The following is a 19,141-nucleotide window of genomic DNA, read 5'->3' on the forward strand; positions in this document are numbered from 1 at the left end:
TCTTTACTTTGTTAATTTTTATTTATCCTTTGGGTCTCAAATAAAATATCACTTCCTCAAAGAGACTTTACCTGTAATACAAATCCTGATTATGTTTTTCCTGAGTACTAAGCTTTCTCATAGCATACTATTCTCTCCCCTTATTAAGCTTAATGTAATTTTAAATTTTAATTTTCATGTTCATTTGTTAAAAATGTACCTCCCACTGAAGACTGTTAGCTCCATGGGGACAACACCTGTATGTTCATTACTGTATATATCAATACCAAACACAAGACCTGACACATAATAAGTGTTCAATAAATGTTAGTTATTGTTTATTGAATAAATGTATATCCAGTAGAAAGAATATTATTCTGCTATTTAAAATTCTGTTTTTGAAGCCTTTTCAATGATGTATAGCCTATAGTTATATGATTATGATCCAAATAGTGTGAATGAATGTGAATGTATTCATACAAAAATAGTCAAAGGAAACCTACCAAAGTATTAACAATGCCTGTTTCTGTGTAGAGGCATTATAGTTTATTTTTATTTGCTTTTTTTAAAATATAATTTTCTGTATAGTACATATTTATTCCAATATATTAGCCATATATTGCTTTCATAATCAGAAAACAAAATAAAAGTTACTAAAAAGAGAGGGAGAGATTAGAGCTTAATTGCACTTCTCTTAGTGATGTAATGAGAAGATTCTAAAGAACATCAGAAATTGGAACAAAGCCTGGGCAACTGACCAGAACATTCTAAGTTAGACATAGCTCCTCCTGGGCTTCCCTGTTCTCAGAAATCCCCAGGGTCTGTTGTTCCTTGACTTCAGGAGGGTGTCTGACAAGCACAAGAGAGGCCAGGGCCAAGAGGAAGTAGTGGTCCCTCGTGGTTAGGCTGACTGGGAGAACATATAGCAGAGTGAAACCAGACAGTTAGGTGGGAAGTTCAAGCCAAAGCCATCCTGATCCATCATGGGTAGATCAGGTGAGCAGCTCAAGTAAATTCACAAGGTGCAATTTCACATTGTGGTTTACCTTTCTGGAGAGGAGATAATCTTGTAGCAAATGGGCAACTTGATTGCTGTTTGGATTTCACAGGTCAGAGGATATGCTGGGTCCTTCATATCCCAGAGTTCCACAGGGCTGTCTCTTGAGGTGCAACGAAGGGCAAGGGAGAAGCTGGAAGGGCCTTCCTATTCCCTGACTTCAATCAAAACAGTTCTACTATTATTATCTGTAAGAGCCCATTAGAAGCAAAGGATTCCATTTCTTTAAAAAAAGGGGTGGGCATTTAAAATCAATGATAATGATGGCCTAGGGGAGCCACAGAAGTCTTCTGATGAGGGGAATGACCTGTTCAACATGAAGTTGCCACTTAAACAACTTCCAGTGGGCCAGGCTGCAAGACCAAGAGCAGTGAAGACAGACTGGAGGACAGGAGACTCTTGCAATAGGTGAGTAATGTAATGGTGATACTACTACTACTACTACTACTACTACTACTTATTGAGCTAGACACTGTTCAAAGTACTTTACCTGTATGAACCCATTCATCTCCATAATAACTCAATGAGATAAATACCTTATTATCTCTAGTTTACAGCTGAGGAGACTGAGGCACAGAGATCTTAGATAATTCACCCAAAGTGACACAGAAAGAAAGAGGAAAAGCCAGGATGTGAAGCCAGGTAGGCTGGCTTAAAGCCTGTGCTTTCTATCCTTGCCCAGAGGGAAGTTGAGGAAAGGTGGGTCTGTCTGGCAGACTAAATTGACATGAACTTTTTTATTATGCCCACTGTCACATCATCTCTTGAACTTTAATCTGTGTCTAGTGGATTCAGGTTATTAGTTAGACTAACATGCTCCCAGGGCATAAGGGCAGATGGGATGTGTTGGGTAGTGTGGAAGAGGAGGGAATCAAAGTCTTACTGAAATGTAGTCTGAAATACTGGGCAGCACTGATGTTGATGGAGTCAGGTAAATCAAGAGTAGGTGAATTTGGGTGAAGTGGGGGAAATGCTGTTCCAATTTGGGATGGTGAAGGGACATGGAAGTGGGTGGGTTCAATGATGGTAATAACATCAACTATTATTTTAGAGCAGTGCTTCTGGATATTTAGAGTGCATCAGAATCCCCAGAGGGCATGGTAAACCCAAGATCTCTAGGATCCTTCCTCAGAGTTTCTGATTCAGTGGGTCTGGATTGGGGCCTGAGAATCTGCATTTCTAACAAGTTCCCAGGTGAAGCTGATGCTATTGTTTGACAAACCACACTGCTTTAGTGCTGTTTTAGAGCATCACTCTCTCTGCAATGCACTTCCACATACACAGTAGCATAAATTCTTCTTAAACACTCCCGCTACTATACTTTGTGACTTTAGTGTTCTGAAAAATACACATAACTCATTTCCTATTGTTTCTATCTGATACCTTTTACCCTAATCATCAAAACTTCTGGATATCTGTTGTATATCTGTGTCTTTACATAAGTTGTTCTTATTGTCTGCTACATTATCCACAACCCTGGCTCCAAATTTATCTAATTTCTTTTTTCCTTAAAAATTTACCTCCCCTAGGGACTTCCCTGGTGGCATAGTAGTTAAGAATCCGCCTGCCAATGCAGGGGACACGGGTTCGAGCCCTGGTCCAGGAAGATCCCACATCCCGTGGAGCAACTAAGCCCGTGTGTCACAACTACTGAGCCTGTGCTCTAGAGCCCGCAAGCCACACTACTGAGCCCACGTGCCTCAACTACTGAAACCCGCATGCCTAGAACCCATGCTCCACAGCAAGAGAAGCCACTGCAATGAGAAGCCTGTGCACCGCAATGAAGAGTAGCCCCCATGCACAGCAATGAGGACCCAACGCAGCCAATAATAAATAAAAACATATAAATTAATTTAAAAAACTTACCTCCCCTAGGAAGTTTCCTCTGACCCCCAACCCCAGTCTGATTTGATTGCCCCTATTCTGTACTTCTATGACACTTTCTACCTTCCTCTTCTGAGCACAGTGCCTGGCATAAAGTAAATGCTAGATAAATATCCGATGAATTAAGTAAATGAACAAATCTCTCCCTCATCAAAACCACCATAACCTGTATCTCTTTCATGGTACATTCTAATAGCACACTGTAATTTCTAGAACAGGGATGGAAAATGTGCTTTATCTTAGACTCTAGCTCCTATCAATTTCTGTGCAGAGGATTTTTGAGGCCATATCTGGGCTCAGCAGAAAAGAACAATGATCGATTAATATTGTCTGTCACAGATAAAGATGTGGGAAATGGGGGTAATGGTGTCATATATATATATATCACTCCTACTCTAGAGTGAATTGATTCTCCTCCCCACCTGTCCATACTAAGGATGAAGAGTTCAGATAAAGCTCAAGCCTTAAGACACAACTGGGCCTAGCAAATTTTGCAGAGCTTTTGAGAAGGGAACACTGTGGTCCTGGGATAATCAGGGAGGGCTCTTTGTGTGTAGGGGGGGTTCCCTCAGTAAAGGGAGTTCTCAGTATTTGGGCTAGCTGCTCAGACACCAAAAACTGATTCTTTTCAGAAGAAAATCAGATTGGCTGAGAGAATTTAGAATGCATGGCTCCAATGCAAGTGCCCAGCATATAACCCAAGATTCTTTCTTGTAATTCAGATTTCCCAAGGTAGAGAGACCAGACTGGGAATCCTGGCCCTATGGATAGCTAATAGATCTTGACACCTTTGTGGACCAGGGCAGTTTCCAAATAAAAACCTGATTATCCTGACTGGTTGTCAAATTGAATTAGAGACTTTGGGTTCAGCTTGTTCCCCACTAGAGTTACTGCATATAGGGAATGTTCTGTACTAAGGGGCCAGGGCAGGGCCAAAAGGGCAGAGTGGTGGACAGTTATAGCAAGACTGCTGGGGTTGACAGATGAGGGCTCAAGTTCCTCTGAGGGTGTTTCTAATCCAACAAGTTTGCTTTTTATTCCTTTTAGGCCTCAATAAAACTTTTAAGTGGATCAGTACCCTTGTTAAACAAATATTTTCCACTTCTTGCCTAATTGAGGTCCCAATTATACTTTCTTCAAAATTTAATGGCAGGGCATTCAAGGCCCAGGACAAATTTAAGAAAGGGACTCTCCTTCCAGCCTCTAGATCATGTGATATGGGAATTGTTCTCTTGTACTCAGCCTTGAAATCTCTCTAACTTAGATCTTCCTCAACAGATGCTCCAGCAGCCCCTGAAAGACACTACCTGCATGGGTCCTTTGGCAAGGCTTCTCTCATCCTTTATGATCCAGTTTCTGCTCCAGCCTAGATTAGTTCTAGCTGGGATGTAAGGCACATGTCTAAACATCTGAGACATCTTTGGTATACTTTTGTTGTATGTCTTCAAATAAATATTATGTTAAGGGACACAGGCCTATAGGACAATACCGTCAAAATCCATACCATTTAAGGGTCATCGTGGGCCTCGGGGTAACACCAAATGGAGGTAATATTGTGAATTCTTCCAAGAGGAAGTATTAATAAAGACTATTTCATGATTATAAACAATTGTTCAGCCTATGGAATTTACCAAAGAGGTTGGCTATTTGTCACTCAGGGATGTTGAGGTTCCTGAAAGAGAATGATACAAATAATAAGATTCTAATAGATCGGTTCCATTGTCAAATAAGTTTGGGAAATTGTACATGCCATGTTCCTTCTTGGGAGCCACAAGGCAGATATATCTATTAAAGACTCTGAGGTTTTCTGCAGAAAGGAAAATGTATCCTTTTAACAATTTGGATTGCTTTGTTTTTCTCTTAATTATTTAAGTAGACTGAAAGGTCAATTAGGGTAAGAATTATGAGTTTGAACCAATGCACATTATCACCCATCCTACACTCAAAATTCTGAGAGGTTAACCCCTGAAGTTCATGGCCTCCTTAGAGTGTCCAAGATACCTTTCTCTCCCAAACAGGTGCCCTTGTAGGTAAAGTCTTAAGACATAACTCCTTATTCTGTCCTGTGTTGGCCTCCAGTGAACATCAGAGAGAAGCCAGGCCCTGCTTTTCAGGACTGGGAACTTTGAAAGAATAGCTATTTCAAGGAAAAGGTCAGTCAGGATGCCTGAAAAAGATGGGTTACCATAGTGACAAATAAGACTTTCTTCCTTTGAAAACTAATACCATTTTTTCCCTATAGGAAACCATTTAGTGTGTAGAGAAGGTGGCTCTGACTGAGGCTTTTGTCAGCTATAGTCCTTTGGTCTTTGACTCTTTGTCAAAGTGTTAGACAATCCTGAACGGTTTTTGGACAAAATGCCATGAAAAATCAAGTAAACAGGTTGGGGGTTGGTGGACTTGGAACCATTGCTGCCCCAATGTAAATTGTGGCATTAGTTTCACTAAATGCACAGCTGAAAATTTGGAGCAAGAGTTTTGACACATTCACAGAAATCTTGTATTATTCAGTTATAATCCCAGTAGGGTCTTTATTTTTCTTCCAGAAACTGATAAATTGATAAGTTGTATGTGGAGATACAAAGGCCCTAGAATATTAAAGCAATCTTGAAAGAGAAGAACAAATTGGAGAACTTATACTACATGACTTTGAGACTAACTATGAAGCTACAGTAATCAAGAATGTGTCATGCTGCCATAAGGATCAGCAAAGAGATATATGGAACAGAAGAAAGAACTCAGAAATAGACCTCACTTATATAGTCATTTAATTTTCAACAAAGGCATGAAAACAATCTAATGGAGAGTGGGAAAGTCTATTTCAAAAATAGTCCTGGAACAACATATGTATATGGGAAAAAAACCCCATTAACTCCTACCTCACACCATGCATAAAAATTGATTTGATATGAACCATAGACCAAAAATGGGAAAGCTAAAACTATGAAACTGGTTTTATCAGCTTCTTGGTAATTGTGTGACATTTTTTTTATATCAGGGATGAAACTTTGAATGTTGCCTCTGTAGATTTAATCTTTTCTCTACATTTAGAAAGAACTTCATTAGCTTCATCTTGAAAAGCATTATTTTACACTCTTTCTGGCTGGGGACGTGGGACTCATTTAATTTACTAAGGAGGTAATTGTACTGTATTTGAAAATCCCTTCAATGTTTAAATGTCTTCATGCTATTGTTCAGTTGAATGGCTTTGAGGAACTCAAACTGATAGACTGGAGTCAAAGAATAAATGTAGAGAGTTGGAAATAAGGGCTCAAGGATGACCCTCAGGTTTCTAATTTGTTGACTGGGTGTATCGTGAAGCCACTGAGATAGAGAATTTAGAACAAGAAGCAATTTTGTGGTGGGGAAGACTGAGAGCCATTTAAAATCTGTACCCATGGGGCATACAAGTGGAAATGTTTAGGACTGTGAATCTGCTGTCAATTGTTGAAGGTCAGGACTGGAGGGATGGATCTGGAAGTTATCAGCATATGGGTGGCAGTTAAAACTAGAAAAGTATAAGGTCATTGCAGGAGACAGAGAGCAGTGGGTCTGGATTGATCTTCAAGGGGAAAGCAAAGGAAAAGCGGGCCCCAAAATAGAGAAGGAAGAGCCAGAAACATACCAGAAGGGTGCAATGATATGGAAGGGAAGAGAATGGAGCTTTTAAAGGAGGAAGGGGTGCTAAAGATGTAAAGAAATCTAGCAACATTAGGGCTGATTATGGTATAGAGGTAATGTGTGACTTTTGTGGAAGGATAGTAGGAGCAGGTTTGGTTCTGATTTCATAGGTAAAGCAGTAACAAGTATTCTGGGAGGTGTAGATGAGTGGGAAAAGAGGGGAATTACAGAGCAGATAGAGGGCAATATGAAATAAACATTATTTAAACAATGTCAGCTTGTTTAGAGTGTGAAAGGAAGTTGCCAGTAGAGAAAGACAAATGGAAAGTGTAAGGGAAAGAACAATGAGTGTATTGAGGGCCTGGCCTTGTACAGGGGGAAGGAAAATGACTGTGAAGGTAGAAAAGTGTGCCAGGAAATTGAGGTTCATGTCTGATGACATTTTTTCTCCATAAGGTAGAAGGCAGGGTCATTTTCTGAGAGTGGGAAGTGGAGAAAGAGTTGAGTAGGGGTTTTGTGAGGAAAAAAATGTTAGAATAGTTGGGGACAGTGGGTGATGAACTCTACTACCAAGGATTAAAAACAGAATTGCTTAATTCAGGGCACCCAGGGCCCAGCTAAGTTTGGAGAACTTGGATTTGTAATGACTGGTTTTCTCCAGAAACCCTTGGCATCATAGAAAAGTAGATAATGTAGATTGGAATCTGGATCTTGGATGGATATTTTGTAGGAAAGGTGAAGCAGAGGATGAGTGTGCAAGGAAATTGAGGGTTCTGGTTAGAGAACAATCCAACAAAGTGTTCATTCTGGGAAATAAAAAAGAAAAACAGCCAGGATGCAGAGATGTACTAGGTACATAGGGGAGGGTGTGTCAAAGGATGTGACCTCTATGAGGTGGAAAGAGAGGAGTGGTAAGATCCAGGAGTGGAGGACAGCCCACTAGTACCAGTTGAATGGGGTGTTGGACTAGAGCAAAGATTCAGGTCTTGGCTCTGGAAGTGAAAGGCTGAGATAGAGTAGAAGTGAGAGAGTGCAAGGACTGAGAGGTAAACACAAAGTATGAGGATGGGCCACTTTCCTACACATTAAAATCTTCCAAAACAATCTTAAGAAACTGCATGGAAAGGAAGAACCACAGACTGGAAGCCAAGTGGTCGGAGAATGAGGACAGGGCCAGGAGGTGGGTAGATGAAATTAACCAGAGGAGCAACAGAGTGTGATAGACTTGGGGGATGAAGGCATCAGAGGAGGCATTTCCACTCAGTGGTAGAGGAGTAAAGGAGATCAGGAGAATGACACAGTGCTGTGTGGGTGTGGGAGAAAGAGAATCTCCCACTGAAGAGGACTGGGAAGGGACTGGCGTCCTCAGAGAGCATTCCTGAAGGTGGTTTAGAACATGGCGGGGGGGGAGGGTGTTGCTTACAATGGAAGGAAGGTTCCAGAGAGGTAATAGGGATGGGTGGTATGGTGAATCTATTGAGGGGATTTACGGGCAGATAAAACTAAGAGAGACTGAAGGAGCCCAGTCTAGGGCAGGGAGAGAGTTGCTCTTTTATGGATTCCAAATTTTACAGGGATGGGAGACATGATTGCAAATCCTCAAATGCCTTGACTCAGGCACAAGCTGCTTTAGTTCTAGATGTCCCTGAAGGCCCTAGAAATGGGTAGTTTAGGCTCAGAAGGGACTAGGGCCTCCCCAGATGCTCAGAGCAGTGATGGGGAGAGAGATGTGCAGAGAAATAATGTCAAGGGTTTGAAATGCTCTCCCACATGTTCAGGACCAGACCATCATGCTGTGAGATCTCAACTCCTAGAGAATGTCTCAGTTAAAGAAAAGAGAGGTTTGGAGCCCTGGGGACAAAGATGGGCATACCAGTAGCTTTGCTGAGGCTTCACCATGAGTTCATTCACCATAAGGCACAACACTTGGAACAAGTACCTGGGTTGGGTCTGATCTGTCTTTAAACCTGGATCCACCACCTGGTTCCACAGGGAAATTTTTGACTCTTTGAGACTTATTTTGTCATGTGTATAAAATGGGGCCATTTTCAGAGATAAGTAATGTATTTGTAGTTCCTAGCACATGATAGGTGTAAAATGAAAGAATTCTCTTCCCTCATGCCCTTTCCTTCCTACCCAGATACAACTTGTCTCTGAAGCCCTGACCAATCACTTGGATCTACCCTGGATTATTTCCAAAAGGTCTCAGTTCACATCTCTGCTCACCCAGAAGGAGGCTTGGGAGGAAGAGTATGCAGCTGATGCCTTCCAACCAAACTATTTCTTCCCTTTGTATTTCCTGCTCACTGGCCTCACTCAGGTCTGGGGAGATCCACATAGGTTTATGAACAATTGCACTTTACAGTATTGAGCTCACACTAAAAATAGGACCTGAATTTCAGTGGTGGGATGTATAGTCTGTGGGTGGTAGGCTGCAAAAGAATTGTCCTGTCCATAGGATTTGCCTAAAACCCCAAGTGAGTTAATGGGTAAAAACTGTCGCTGAGGAACCTGTCTGGCCCAAGAAACATTAATCAGTTCACAGGAGCCTTGCTCCAGCATTGCCATGAGGACTGGGCAGGGGCTGATTCTAGTGGAGCCTTTTAGGATTGGAAAGTAACCTAGTGCCAGGGGTGGGAATGATGTTTCCCAACAATTGGCTCTCTTGTCCTGGGCAGGCAAAGGAGAAGTTAGGGGATTTTTTCCCATGGAAACTACAGCCCAACGCAACGCCTAAAACTGAAAGCTCACCAAGATCAAATGAGGTTAAATATAGAGTGAAGTTCTAAGCTTATAATATAAAATTTTAGAAAAATCTTACAAGAAGAAAATCAAACTCATTCACCAAGTCCCAGCAATTAGGACCAGGGCCTCTGGAGCTGGGAGGGGGCTGTGGAAGGCCAGACTCTAGATCTCATTGTCTCTGCAATATGGAGAGATTGTGGGGAGTTGTCATTCGCCCAGGGAGGTCTGTCTGGACATGGAAAAAGGAGGTTTGGAGAAAGACAATATGAGGTCCATCCTTACACTGTGAGGTGCTCACAGCTTCCCAAACCACACTTTGGGTTGCTCTTAGAGTCAGGATTGGGAGCAGGAGAGATAATTGTTCAGACTCTTGAGAGCCCAATTGCTGTCTTGTCCATAGTAGACACTATAAGATCATGGAAGATATGAACTTAGATAAGCTCTCCCAGAGAGATGAGTTGAAACAGGCCACCCTGCTCTTCCTACGTAGGACTTATAGACAGTTACAGGAAGACTGCTGTCCCAGATATCTCTGCTACCCAGTCTACCTAGGGCTGTATCAACTTGAGAAATTCATTCCTTTGGAGTCAAGCATGGTAGGGTCTGGCATGTTAGGAGGTAACTCCACTCAGGAAAACTTTGCATGCATAAGTGGACCAGTAGTCTCCTTGCAGAGGAAGTGGTACTCAAGATGGCATGAGTTTGAATAGCAGAGTGGGGCGGGGGCTGTTAGTGGACATGAAAATATCTGGAGCATAGTGCCTGATTTATGATTGGCACTCCATGAATGTTGGTTGAATATGTATTGCAATTTGTCTAACAAAGGGTTTCCTTTCTTCTTTTCTTTTTTCTCATTTCCTATTCTTGGACGGTTCACATGAAATATTTAACTTGGATCTGCTCTTTATTCTGCTCAGGTCAGAATAAATTTACAGAAATGAATCACATACACTCAAGTAGTTCTTGCTTAGTACAGTTGACCACTGGAAGAACTCATGAGCATAATTCAAGGTCACAATTAATTGCTTTCCTTTGTTTCCATCCAAGTCATAATGACCTTTTTTCCTTTGTTCCTAGAGAAAAAACTATCCTGGAGTCTCACACTGGTTCTGGCTGTTTATTCCTCTCTGGTCATTCATATTTTTGAATCTCAAATTCTAGGTGGCACCAAAGGTCCATCTTTACCATTTCATACTGCACATGACTTTAGACCCTCATGACTTTTTCCTGAAACCAAGTGTTTCCAAGAAGCCTTAGGTAGAGAGAAGTGGGTTATGGGCAGGAGAGAGTTATGAGGCAGTGGCTGGGGAGCCATGCCACACTCAATAGATCATCTCTATTTTCACTGGTTGTAGGAGTGGGGTCACTGGGAGGGTCTGTCACAAACCACATTGGAAAGCTGCGATGATTTATTTTTAGTGGTGAGAGAGAGGGATAAATTCCAAAGATAGAACTTGAGCCCACTCTTTGCAAGTTCAGACTTGGGGGTGGCTGGCAAAATGGGCTGGGGGTTCTGAGCCAGAAAAAACAAGTCTAACTCAGGTTGAGGGCTGGGGGTGACAGCTGTTCACACCCTAATGCACATAGAATGAGCTCAATGGAATTCTGAATTTGGTTCTCACATATCTTCCAATAGGACTTACAGCAGGAAAGATCCATTTCCTTTCTTATTTGTTTTTTTCTTCCTTAACTCCTAACCCCTTCTTCTCTCCAGGGACTTTGATAACTTTTCCCATCCCTCTCATCCCTAATGGCAACCTCTGTCTTCACAGTGTGGGTGGAGTGAGTGGGGGGAACTTGGAACCAGCTACACATGGGCAGAGAGACAGCCCTTATGGAGTGTGGCTTTAAAATCACAAAAAGGCTGTGTATTCCACAAACTTGGCCTTGTACTGGCTGGCATGCTGCCCATAATCCCCACATAAGAATAAAGCATTTCCACAGAAAGCCAGAAAGCAGGTCTGAGACCTGGAGATCAGTGCCTTACTGGGCAGTTGTGGTGAGCCAAAATCTAGAGAATTAATCTTGGCTAGTCAAAGGTTTACTGTGCTGGGTGCCCTGTGTCCTGGGTCTGAAGCCTCTTCAAGGTGTCCTGTGTTTCTGTCCCTGTTTCCTGCTCTCAGAAGAGGCTCTAGCTCATTCACAGAGTGGGATAATGAATATGAGCCTCTCTCCCTGGGGTCTTTGCATTTCAGCAGATGTTCTGTGGTATATGAGATGCTCACATGCAGGGTGTTTATGACCATCAAAGAAGCCAGGAAAGACTTTTTGGTGCTGTTGTTTGTGGGGGGGATCCAGCCAGAGGGAGCCTGACTTCTTAGGTTTAAAGGTTGCCTCTTTTGGGACAAGCAGGATGGGCCTCTGGGAGGCAGACCTTAGCAGGACTCTGTCCAGTGTTTATTATATTTTTTTAATAGACTTTAATTTTTATAGCAGCTTTAGGTTCCCAGCACAAGTGAGTGGAAATTATGGAGCTCTCCCACTTACCTCCTGCTCCTATGTACAGCCTCCCCCAATATCAAATTCCCATATCAGAAAGGTACCTGCATATTACCTACATTGATGATGAACCTACATCAACACATTATTATCACCCAGAGTCCTTAGTTTCCATAGGGCTCACTCTTGTTGTACATTCTATGAGTTTTGACAAATGTGTAAAGACATATATCCACCATTAATTATGGTATCATAGACTAGTTTCACAAGTCCTTTGTGCTCCATCTATTCATCCCTCTCTCCCCTATAATCCTTGGCAACCACTGATTCTTTCACTGTCTCCATAGTTCTACTTTTCCTGGAAAATCAGGTAGTTGGAATCATACCGTATGTAGCCTTTTCAGATATGCTCTGTCACTTAGTAATATGCATTTAAGTTTCCTCCATGTCTTTTCATGTCTTGATATCTCATTCTTTTTAGCACTGAATAATATTCCATTTTGGGGATGTGCCACCGTTTAATTATTCATTCACTTACTGAAAGACATCTTGGTTTCTTCCAAATTTTGGTAACTATGAATAAAGCTGCTATAAACATCTGTGTGCAAGTTTTTTTGTAGACTTAAGTTTTCACCTTTATTGGGTAAATACCAAGAAGCATGACTGCTGGAACATATGGGAAGAATATAATTTTGTAAAAAACTGTCACACTGTCTTCCAAAATGGTTATACCATTCTGCATGCAACTGGCAGTGAATGAAAGTTTCTGCTACTCTACATTCTTTCCAGCATTTGGTGTTGTCAGTGTTTTGGATTTTGGCCATTCTGATAGATGTGCAGTGGTATCTCATTGTTATTTTCATTTTTATTTTCCTGATGACATATGATATGGAGCATATTTTCATAAGCTTATTTTTCATCTGTATATCTTCTTTGGTGAGGTGTCTTTTTAAGTTTTTTGGATCTCTTTTTAATAAAGTTGTTTTCATATTGTTTAGTCTTAAATGTCTTTTTTATATTTGGATAACAGTCCTTTATCAGATTTGTTTGCAAATATTTTCTCCTAGTCTGTGGCTTGTCTTCTGATTCTCTTGATTCTGTCTTTTACAGACAGAAAATTTTAATTTTAATGAAATTTAGCTCATCACTTCTTTCTTTCATGGATCATGCTCTGGTGTTGTACCTAAAAAGTCATCACCAAACCTAAGGTCATCTAGATTATCTCCTATGTTATTTTCTAGGAGTTTTATAGTTTTGCATTTTATGTTTAGGTCCATGATCTATTTGAAGTTAATCTTTCTGAACAGTGTAAAGTCTGTGTCTAGATTCATTTTTTTTGCATGTGGATGTCCAGTTGTTTCAGCACCCGTCATTGAAAATACTATATTTGCTTCACTATAGAGTGAAAAAAACACTCAAAAGCTGAGATATTTGTAACTCATCTAAGCTATAGAGGATTAGTATCTAAAATATATAAAGAATTCCTACAATCTATAAGAAGTAACATACAACTCAGTAAGAAATGTGGAGGGCAGCAGGAAAGAATAACAAGCAAACTTAAATGGTTCATAAACTAGAAGTAATATGTTGATCAAATATTGGGTGGATAAAAGCGGTGGCAGTGTCAGTTAATAAACATAGTTCAAAGTTAATATATCAAGAATTTTAAAATAAGTTATTTTGATTTATAGAGTTTAGCTACATAAGAACTGCAAACTTAAAAGATTTTGCTCCTGGGGAGTAGGACTGAAGGTCTAGTGAGGGAACTATCGATATATTCTTCTAAAATTGAAACCACAGAAATGCATCTCTGGGGGCTCCGAGGAGCTCTGGTTCTTTATGTCTCAGTGCAGAAAGAATTCAGTGAGAGGCAAAGTGATAGATAAGATGTGATTTATTAGAATAGGACACTTGTGAGGCTTACACATGGGTGGGTGAGAGAGTGTCATGCCCCGAGAACTTAATGGGCTACAGTTTTATAATCAAAGGAAAAGTGGGGAGGGGGAGAAGACCACCTTCTTCCTCATTCTTGAGTAAACATCAAATTCCCATCATCAGCTCCTCCTCCATGAAAGGTTGGGGAGTTTTCTTGTCCCTATATGTTCAATCCAGGATGGTCATGGCACAATGGAAATGAGCAAAATGGCAGTAACATATACTAAAAATGGTAAATCATCTCAGGTTTCAGTATAATGTCACCATTTCCTTATATTTTTGCTTTTAGTGTGCCCAGAGGAGCATGTCCTAGGAAATATTAACTTACTGAGCTCACTGGGCAGGATGTGGGTCTTATTCCACCATTGTTTTATTGGTTTGGGGACATGTTTCATGCTTTTGTTGCATGGTTTTGTTGCTAAGCTAAGGGGTAACAACCTATCACTAACTGCTTCCTGCTGAGATGGGACATAGACCTGGCTGGGGAAGGAGTAAAACACCTGGCTGACTGTCCCTTCTCTGCTGGGAGAACTGTAAACCAATGTCACTTTGCTCAGCATCATCCTTTTAGCCTTCTTGCATGTTAAGTGTTGGAGGATGAGTCTACAACAAGATATAAATTAAAAGAAATACAGTAATAAGCATTAGAAGAGTCATTTAAAATGATTATAACCACGATTTTTGAGGTCCAACCAACTTTTCCAAAACAGTTTCCAAATCTGGAAGACGGTCACCTAAAGCCTCAATCTGTTTGTTTTGGCTAGGCCTGGAATGTCAATGTTTCATCTTCAGGGTCTATTTAGTCTTTTATCTCAGTTATAGATTTAATCTGTTCTTCTTTATTTACTTTTAACCTCTTTTGGTGATAAGGGTGGCTTCCTTGTCCTCAAGAAACAGAGTGGCCCCTAATTTAGTTAATAAGTCCCTTCCATTAAAGAGAGAAGACAGTCAGGCAAAAACAGGAAGCGATGTAGAAACAACTGGCCATTGATGTTGCACAAAATGGGTTCCAGGAAAGTGTGCCCCTGTCTCTTTCTTGACACTCCCATTACATATTCCTTATGGTTATTAAGGCTTCCAATCCTTTGGGTTAAGACAGAAAATTTTGCACCAGTGTCTGTGAGAAATTCTATCAAATGGCCCACCACATCAATGACCACCTGAGGCTTGACATTAATTATGTATGTGGTATCTCTATGCAGAGCCACTTTTGGCCAAGGGTCCCCTCAGTCTTCTGATTGTGAAATCATCAATGGCTGAGGGGCCACCATCACTCTCTGGCATCTGGGGCATTCCCGTTGCCAACGTTAGCTGTTTGTAAAGGGTGCATCAATCACAATCTTTCCTCCAGTCTCCCTTTTGTCCACACAGGGTAAACTGGTTTTGTCTGGGTACCCATGGACCATGTCGTCCACCATGGCCAGAATGATCCAGAAAGCCTGGCCTCCCCTTGAGTGGTCTCTGGGGACAACGTCACTGCCATCATTTGGGCCTTTTGTATATTTTTCTTGGTGTGTTCAGCCTTTTGGGCCTTATCCTTATTATTGAAAACCAAATATGTCAATTAGAGCAAATCACTCATAGAGGTCTGAGGACCAGCAGTTATTTTTGAATTTTGCACCTGATTTCTGGGGCAGACTGGGCTATGAAATGCATAGCCAAAAGGGCTTGTCCCTTGGAGGAGGAGGGATCCACATGTGTATACTTTCTAAAAGCTTCCACTAATTTCCCTTGAAAAACTGCAGGATTTTCATCTGGTCCCAGTTGGACTTTTTTTATTTTTTCATAATTGTCGGGTTTTAATCTAATTTTTTTCATAGACTTTATTAAACAGTTAATCATATGGTCCCATCTATCCCTATCAATAGAATTTATCTGGTAATTCCACGGTGGATCTGCCTTGGGGACAGTGTTGTTCCCCACTTGGTGTACAGTATGGCCCACTTGGACTTGGGCTGCCACTTGGTCAGCATGGACTCTGGCTACCAGTATTATATGTTATTCTCTTTCAGGGGTGAAGCAGTGGGATAAGATCTGGAAATCCCCCCAGGTGAGATCAAAAGATCTCTTCGACTGGGTGAACTCCTGTGAAAATTCAGAATCCTCAGAAAAACTTCCCAACTTATCCTCTGTCAGACTTCTATTGGACATTGAAAAGAGCACATGGACTCTTATTGTTCCTTGATTTCCATCAGAAATTTCTCTCAGAGGCAAAACCATAGGGGCAGTTTGTTGGTAACTTTCACTGCTGTGGGCTAGCTGGGCTGAAAATGGGTCCCTTGGGTAACTTGAGGTGCAAAGGAGCTCCTGAATATAGCAGAGGTCTCTCCTCACACTTCAGTGCATTTTCCCCTGGGATAGTAGCCTCGGCTGGAGAAAGGGCTCCCGCCTGTGAGATAGCCCTTGTTGGAGCAGCCGTTTCCATGGATACAGTGGCTTCCACTAGAGTAATAATTAGCTATCTAAAAGTTTTGTTCCCATGTCAAAATCTACCATGCAATTCAATCAAGAATTTTACTTACAACTTTAGATGTTATCCCTTCCAAAGTAGTCTCCCAACTAGGTGTTAATGCCCGCGAAATTGCTGCAAAAGAATAGCACAGAAGGTGTCCCAGTGGCGGTAACAATGAGTGGGAACTGGTCTGGCTGCAAGTTGAAAATAAAGGGTCAACACTTGTAAGGGTCGAAGGAAGGGAAGACTGACATCGGAGCTCAGGAAGTCTTCCTTTGGGCACTTTTAGTAGTTAGGGGAAAAGTATCTTAATTCTTAGAATTTGATTCCCTTCAGTTTTCTTGGGCATGATGTACTTCAGAATACCTGATAAGAGACCTTTTATCTAAGTTGGACACAGTTCTTTAAATGATATTTTTCCCTAATATGTATAATCCCCTGGTTATAGGTTATGGGCATCTAATTTTCATTCAAAGATAGATTACAGTGATCAGCTTTAGAAACAAGCTTAGAATATCTTCTTAATAATTCAATTAGGTTTTAATAGCTTCATTATCTTTTTTAATAATATAACATAGCAAAAAAGAGCTATTTGTAAAGTGAGTTTTGTTTTTCTTTTGCGGTACGTGGGCCCCTCACTGCTGTGGCCTCTCCCATTGCAGAGCACAGGCTCCGGATGTGCAGGCTCAGCGGCCATGGCCCACGGGCCCAGCCACTCCACGGCATGTGGGATCCTCCTGAACCGGGGCACGAACCCGTGTCCCCTGCAATGGCAGGTGGACTCTCAGCCACTGCGCCACCAGGGAAGCCCCAAAAAGTGAGTTTTAAACAGCAGATATGGACCTCAAGTAGCAAAACTAAAATTTAATGTCTATTAAAACATAATTTTGAGAAAAGGTGGAGTCAAGATGGTGACATGGGAAGACAGAGTTCACATCATCCCACAACTAGGGCACCTGCCGGACGCTGGTTGGAGACCTCAAAGCCCAAAGAGATGGGAGGGACCCCCAAGCAAACTGGTAGGATGTGGGGGAACTGGGGTGGGGAGGAGAAGTCGGGGCCGGACAGGGCTGGTGCCCCTGAGGGGTGGCTGGGAGGGGGGAGGGGTTTCTATGCCTGGAGGGACCTTTGGGGCTTGGATCAGGGGAGAGCGCACTGAGAGTTTCCCCTGTCCAATTGGCCTGGGAAGGCTGCCTGGCCCTCGGACCAGGTCCTATACCCTCAGAGGCCCCCTCTGGGTGGTGTTGGTCCTGGAAGCATAGGAGGGAGGCCAGGGGAGAACAGGAGAGGCAGGTTGGAGGGGCCCTCTGGGATCAGAGGAGCAGGAGGGAAGCAGAGGGCATTTTCTCAACCCACTTGGGCCCAGGAAGCCTGCTGGGCTCCCAGGCCAGGTCCTGCACCCTGTGAGACCAGAGGCATGCCTGGGCCCCTTCTGTTCCATTGAGCCTAAACCTAACCCTTCTCCCCAAGGGCCTTTTCCAGCCCTGTGGGTGCTAAGCATAGGCCCCACCCACTGCCCAAATCCTGCTCCTGCCTAGGTCCCGCCCTACAGAGCCAAGGCCTTTTCAACCTTTCTTTTTTTTTTCTCCTCTTTTTGCACTTGTGGTTCTTTTTTACCCTCCAGTTGTTGTTTCATCTATATTTTAAGTTTTATATTCTTTCTAACATATCTGTTAGTTTTCTAGTCTAAATTTATTTTTTACTCTTTGTTATTATTCTCCTTTTTTTTTGTTTTTTGCCACCCCATGCAGCTTCTGGGATCTTGGTTCATGACCCAGGGGTTGGGCTAAAGCTTCTGCGGTGAGAGCTCTTAGTCTGAACCACTGGACTAACAGAGAACCTCAGACTCCAGGGAATATTAACCAGAGTGAGGTCACCTGGAGGTCCTCATCTCAGCAACAAGACCCAGCTCTACACAACAGCCAGCAAACTCACGTGTTGAAAGCCTCAGGCCAAACAAAAAGTAAGGCCAGAACACAACCCCACCCATCAAAAAAAAAAAATGACATGACAAAAGAAATGTCACAAATGAAGGAGCAAAGCCAAAACCTACAAGACCAAATAAATGAAGAGGAAATAGGCAACCTACCTGAAAAACAATTCACAGTAATGACAGTAAAAATGATGCAGAATCTTGAAAATAGAATGGAGGCATCGATTGAGAAAATACAAGAAATGTTTAACAAAGATCTAGAAGAACTAAAGAACAAAAAACAGAGGTGAACAACACAATAACTGAAATGAAAAATAAGCTACAAGGAATCAATAACAGAATAACTGAGGCAGAAGAACGAATAAATGAGCTGGAAGACAGAATGGTGGAAATAGCTGCCAAGGAGCACAATAAAGAAAAAAGAATGACAAGAATTGAAGACAAACTCAGAGACCTCTGGGACAACACTAAACACACCAACATTCGAATTATAGGGGTCCCAGAAGAAGAAGAGAAAAAGAAAGGGTTTGAGAAAATATTTGAAGAGATTATGGTGGAAAACTTCCTTAACATGGGAAAGGAAATAGCCACCCAAGTCCAGGAAGCATAGAGAGTCTTATACAAGATAAATCCTAGGAGAAACACACCAAGACATGTATTAATCAAACTGACAAAAATTAAATTCAAAGGAAAAATATTAAAAGCTGCAAGGGAAAAGCAAAACATAACATACAAAGGAATCCCCATAAAGTCATCAGCTGATTTTCCAGCAGAAACTATGCAGGCCAGAAGGGAGTGGCATGATATATTTAAAGTAATGAAAGAGAAAAACCTACAACCAAGGTTACTCTACCTAGCATTGATCTCATTCAGATTTGACAGAGAAATCAAAAGCTTTACAGACAAGCAAAAGCTAAGAGAATTCAGCACCACAAAACCAGCTTTACAGCAAATGTTAAAGGAATTTCTCTAGGCTGGAAAAACAGAAGAAAAAGACCCACAAAAACAAACTGAAAACAATTAAGAAAATGGTGATAGGAACATACATATCGATAATAACTTTGAATGTAAGTGGATTAAATGTTCCAAACAAAAG

At 41.6% G+C, this 19,141-nt stretch overlaps 1 long non-coding RNA gene across 1 annotated transcript; it reads left to right on the forward strand.

Annotated features, from left to right (window-relative positions):
- The first annotated feature begins 1,393 nt into the window (after positions 1–1,393).
- On the forward strand, positions 1,394–17,216 carry LOC309817225. The gene is made up of 3 exons (XR_014296101.1): positions 1,394–1,444; positions 16,775–16,929; positions 17,064–17,216. It is a non-coding gene; the product is annotated as an uncharacterized lncRNA (long non-coding RNA).
- Positions 17,217–19,141: the final 1,925 nt, after the last annotated feature.

Source organism: Mesoplodon mirus (genome assembly GCF_964341445.2).
Source record: "Mesoplodon mirus genome assembly, chromosome: 15".
Classification (NCBI taxonomy): Eukaryota; Metazoa; Chordata; class Mammalia; order Artiodactyla; family Ziphiidae; genus Mesoplodon; species Mesoplodon mirus.